Consider the following 6,276-nt stretch of genomic DNA (forward strand, 5'->3'; position numbering starts at 1 on the left):
AACAACCCAAACAAACCTGTGATTCTTTGTGGGTGTGCAGATGAGCTTTTATGACGTAACCAAAAAAAAAAAAAAAAGTGCAACCATAGACACCTGATCAATTAGAGAAATTGCCATCATAGCTAAACCAAGTGAAACAAAGCTGCAGGTAGGTCAAGAAAAGTTCAGACACAGCAAGCTTGCCAGGTCTCAGTCCTGAGATCTTACAAACTCCAGTGAGTGTACAAAGCTTACAGCCTGCTACTATCAATGCCTTTTCTGTGTTACAGGGCTACCTGGTTACTGCTGGCAGATAGCTGGTATACTAGGTGACACTTTGGAGTCATTTGCTTTAGGCCACAGGAGACTTGGGGGCACAGTTGAAAGCTGTGCTGCCATATATTCAAGAATACTTGAACTAGCTGAGCTAAAGCTGGCTCAAGCATGTATGAAAAAACTGAGGTAAAATTATATGCCTCAGTTGCTGGTTGGATGCCAATTTATGAAAAAGAAATAACTAATATATCCTGTTTGATTCTATTAAATATCTGCATGTTACCTTGAAAATACAGAGAACAGGTAATCTACCAGAGTAAACTGGCAGAACTGAACTGGAGTCACCTTTCCATTAACAGTGTCAATAAAATCAATGAAGCTGTGCCAAGTTTGGCCAGTAGGCAACCTGATTTGAGATGCTAAAATATACAATGTATCAATTAACAAATAATCACCTTATTTAATAATGTTGAATGGAAAAGTTGCTTCCAGCCACTGGACAATACCTTGAATAAATTAGAAATAGGTCATACTCTATTACTGCAATAACATACACATTAATTATTAAATATGGCACTTTGAAGTTTATCTTCTATTTGAATCCTTCCATTTAAAAGCATTTCTGGAAAGAATCACTTAAAGAAAAGGGAATAAGAGGGACATAAATGACAGAATTCTCTTTGATTCATTTGCTGCCTAAGAAGATTATAGATCCTTTTGTGGTGCAGTTTTTTTATCTGTAACTTGTTTATATATAAAATAAATACATACCTTTTCCAGTTAAGTCTTTTTCTTAGTTTTCTACCTGTTTTCCTTTGCAAACCTCTGAACCTATCAAGCAACTTACTTAAACCCAAGTAGAAAGAGGGTCTCAGGTCTCAAAAATAGTGAATTCTTAGAATGTTGGTGAACTTTGGTATTTGGAAACACCTGATATGTGCTACAAACATTTTGAAGACTGAAGCGTAAATGCATTACTGGATGTTGTGAAAGCCATGTGGAATTCACATTTATAAATGTCAGTGATAAGCAAGAAAAAAAAAAAGGTTAGAACTTGTAATCTTTCCTTTGATGCTAAGGTCAGTCAGCCATAATGCACAAATGGGTAAAAAACTGAGTTTTTCTGTTGAGATGTTTATGGAACTTCTACTCCATACTGAACTAAGTCTGTGTACGTGTTCATTTTTGACTTCATAATGTGAAACTTCCTTGAGTAGAGATTGAATTCCCTGTGATGTGTTATTCACATATGAGTTTACCAGCCTTCCAGATTAAGACCAGTTTTCATTCTGCCTTGCCTCAGCGATTGTTTTATGCCATACAATAGCTTCTGTAAAAGTAATCAATCCTGAATCTCCCACAGCCTTGCTGAAACTGATGATCCACTTAGTTTCCTTGTAGTAGGACCTCAATAGCATCACCTTCATTTTGAAAGACCTACAACATTGTGAATAATGATTTGAAGGATGCAATCCTTTTAGTCCTAAGACAAAAAGTGTGGCTTCTGTGGGATATCAAGATCTGAGATATACTTGTATCTTGAATCCCACCCTGGCTTTTGTATCTTAATGCTTAATTAAGCTTAATGCATAGCTTAATGCTATACCATCATAAACACTTCTCAGTCACAGTCAGGGGCAGTTTCTTTTACTCATACTTGGCTCTCCATCTCATGACAATGAGATGTATCTGGGGAATTTTGCCACTGATTTCAAAAGGGACAGCATTTCTACAGGGTGTGGTGAATAGAAATTTATTAACCCAGGTTTCTGACTTTGTAAGGGGAGTGAGAAGCAATAAATTGATTATGAAGAAGGAAAATCAACTCTATTTTTCTGTTCCATATGCAGAAAAATATATTTCATTCTACCTTGCAGTAAAAAGGTGGGGAGAAGTTAGAGGGAAGATTTTTTCCTTTGTACCTCCTGGGAAAGTTCAATTATTCATTGCCCCTTGGAATATAAAATTGTAACTAAGCATAAGGGATCTGAGCAGGAAAATCTAAGAATCATTTACACTTTTTTGGAATGGAAAAGTCCCAGTGTCCATTTATGAGCGGCAGTGATGTTCTCAAACATCATTAATCACTACAGATGGCTACGAACACATTAAATCTTTTAAGCACCTGTTTGCTTGTCAAATGCCCACATGGTAAGCTACCCTCTGGTTCATGTAAGTACATTAGTTTTAGAACATATAATTAGCTTACAATAACTGTACTTGTACTAATACCAGTCCCCTGAAAGAAAGAAGTGGATCCTGTTGAGTAATGGGGGTGGCTGCAACTTAAAAACAAAGCTTCTAGACTGAGAAAAAGGGCTGGATGACTCAACATAAAATGTTTGTCTTATTTCTGGTAAGCCTGCTTCAATTCTGCAGTGAACATCTGAGTGAAATAGCTTGATTTTCATTGCCATCAATCACAAAAGAACACCACCACACACAATTTAGCACAATTAGTCTTTTCTAAAGAGAGTTTCAGGATGGAAATAACATAAAGACCAAATTATTTCTCACTTGGATGGGTTGCACTGTATTTGAGGATGTGGTGTTCAACAGACGCTTTAATATGAAGCTCTCTGTCGGAGCACACGTTAGAGTGCTCACTTTGCCAGAAGTATTTAGAGGCAATACCATTTATTCCCCCTGTTTGGGATGATAGGGTTTCATTCTGTCCTTCAGAATGCTTAAATTAATTAAACAAAGAAAGAAAGATATGATCAGGTAAGTTTACCCAATATGTGATGAGAGGGTTATTTCATTGGGAGATTTCCATGTCCTATACGCTAGCTTCATAATAAAGGTGCAGGATAATTCTTAACCTGTGTAAATCAATATAATTTTGCTAGAGCTATGACTATTTCTACCATCTCTGGAGAAGCCTGCAATTTTCTCATAAACTGCCCTAAATCCAGATCTAGTCTGAAGGACTTTGTTCTGATGGCATACTACAGAAAGAATGCCATGTGAGAGATGAAATGTCATAGTCATAGAATTGTAGAATGGTTTGGGTTGGAAGGGACTCTAAAGATCACTTAGTTCCAATCCCCTGCCACAGGCAGGGACACCTTCCACTAGACCAGGTTGCTCGAAGCCCCGTCCAACCTGGCCTTTAACCCTTCCAGGGATGGGGAAATACTGATCAGCCTTTTTACATAAATACTTTCCTAATTCCCTATCTCTGTGTACTGTCACTGTTCATACTTGTACATAACCCTACCAGATAAAATACTCTGAAACTTAAATATTATTGTAGAACTAGAATAATGTTACAGTATCATGTGGTAAACTAGAAATGCAGTTACTTCAAAACTTATCTGCCATAGCCATACTGTAAAAGCAACCCAAGCCAAACTATATTTATAAGCCTTGAATTAAGTTTGATTAACTAAAAAATCTGGAAAATTCTGCCATAAAGTTTTGCTCTATTTTCTGAAATAGCTTTTCATGTCACAAGATTAAAAAATCTGAAAACTGAGATACAGTCAGAATGCTGTACACTCATTTTGCTGAAGTTAATCAGCAGAAATTTTAACAATGGTTGCAAACCACAGAAATATTTCAATGGCAGTATATATCTTCCCATCCTTGTCCTTATTTATCTGGACACTGACTGCTCCCATTTCATCTGGAATACAATCTGGACTGATTGTCCAGATACCAGTTTGTTTTAAAGGACATGTCATAGAAGGTGAATTGTAACAAATCTGTAATGTTTACTACAGGTTTATTGGGTGGAATGTGTTTCTTTTCAATCTGGTACTGCCTGAAAGATTTTGCCTAAAGATCTTAGAAGTTTCTCAAAGTTCTACAAGTAGCTGACTAAATTATGTGCTGCTGAGGAGAATGTGTAAAGGAATAGATTGAAATAAGAGATTTCTGGTGAATTAAAACTAGTTTTAACCACACCTCAAAAAGGACTAAACTGTGTGGGAATACAAAAAATATCAACACCCTGAACCTAAGACATTCCTATTTTAACCCTTCAAATTTTAGGTCCTAAACACCTAAGTTGTTAAGAGAGTTTTTAAGCTCAGAGCATAGAAAAAATATAATTTATAAAGTCAAAGGGAGAGTGGGTGGAAGCTTGTTCCTTTATATACTCTCCAGTCTTCTCTAGGAATTCAACATAAAAAAGCACATTCCTTTATATCCTTCACTGTCTTCAGACAGAATAAAATTTTAGGATTTGATCTGCAACTTACCCATTGACCCTAGTAAATCAAAGGCTATGCCTTAGAGGTAATGCTTGTTCCCAAAAATCCATGGCAAAAATTTTTGTTTAATTACAGGTGTACCATAGTTTGACTTCGAAAAGTACTTGCAAGTGAAAGGAAAGCTGTCTTCTCAACCCCTTAAACTGGTGTCAGTTCAAGTAATGGGCCAGTTAATTAACTATTGGGTGTGATTTACAGGCCTTCTCCTGAGGTAAACAGGATTAAATATACCACTTAATTGCCTAGTATGGATTGACAGAGTTTATTGGTAAACCTAGCCCAAAGTTTCCACAAAATTTCTTGAAGAGCATTTCCATTGGAGGAACATCAGCAGGTACAGAGAAGGAACAAATGGGACATGTGTTTCTCTTTATTAAAAAAATATAAAAATCAAAATTACGAAATGTAACAACTCATCTAAATTTTAGTAAGATTTTGTTAAGAAGGGAGGACTGGCATTTAAAAGCCTTATAACCTGGTTGGAGAATTTTATAGAGCAAAAAGAATATTAACTACCAAAATGAGACACCAGAATTATCAGCAATATCGTATAAAATTTATAAGTCTTCTTCACCTTAAGCCACTTCAAAATGCAGTATTTTTCCTTTATTATGCAAGGCTTTGAGTGCTACCTGCTCATCCCAGCTCCAAAATGCATAATTACATTTGAAAAATTAGTTTCTTCCTGGATTGATAATAGCATATCAAAATTCAGTGAATGCCCCCAAATTTGTCATGAACCATGTGTTCTTATTTATTTATATCTCAGTAGGCATTATATTTAACTCTTAATGAGACTTTTCTGAGTTAGAGTTGAACTGCTTCTGTTATGGTATGGTTTTGATATGGCAAAGATCTCGGGCAATCCACTGTGGGCAAGTGCATGCTGCTGTGTCAGTCTGTTAGAAAGACATTACCTACACAAGTGCTTTCATTGCCATGAGATATAAGAGGGAATTTGAGAAAACTAGGTCGAAGTATTTGCCTTTCTGGTGAGATGAACCTAAGGGCTCTTCTCAGCATCATATATCCTGTAGTTCCTCTGCTCTGCCTATAGTAGTCTGGCTGAGGGTTGCTGCTTTTTCCAGGTCTCTAAGCTCACATTCATCAGTTCCAAGACTGTGGTTTTTACATTACTTACTATAGCATTTCTTTTTCCAGTTGCATCTTCCTTCAGCCAATTCATGTCACCTTCCTGGTGTTTTCAAGTAATTCTGCAATTATATTATTTAAGGCTCACTTTCCACCAAATTGAAAATGAGAAAAAACACTCCTATTTACATTCTTCAGGCTGACTTTGCAGCCATTAGGGCTGGACACTCTTAATATTTTTATTAACATCTTAAATTCTAGAGGATATGAAAAAATTTGCATGAAGATCCTATTGCGTTAACAATAAAATTAATACAGTAATCACAAAGGCATTGTCTTGTAATATACATCATTTTAAGTCATAGAATTAAGCTTTTCAGTTGAACAGGCTTCTTCAGAATTTGAGTTTTTATTAACACACCCACATAGAATCATAGAATAGAATCATAGAATAGGGTTGGAAAGGACCTTAAGATCATCTAGTTCCAACCTCTCTGCCATGAGCAGAGGCACCTCACACTAAACTATGTCGCCCAAGGCTCTGTTCAACCTGGCCTTGAACACCGCCAGGGCTGGAACATTCACAACTTCCTTGGGCAACCCATACCAGTGCCTCACCATCCTCACTGGGAAGAACTTCTTCCTTATATCTAGTCTAAAATTCCCCTGTTTAAGTTTGGTGCCATTATCCCTTGTCCTACCACTACAGTCT

The sequence above is a fragment of the Nestor notabilis genome, unplaced genomic scaffold (assembly GCF_000696875.1).
Source record: "Nestor notabilis isolate BGI_N333 unplaced genomic scaffold, ASM69687v1 scaffold7490, whole genome shotgun sequence".
Classification (NCBI taxonomy): Eukaryota; Metazoa; Chordata; class Aves; order Psittaciformes; family Psittacidae; genus Nestor; species Nestor notabilis.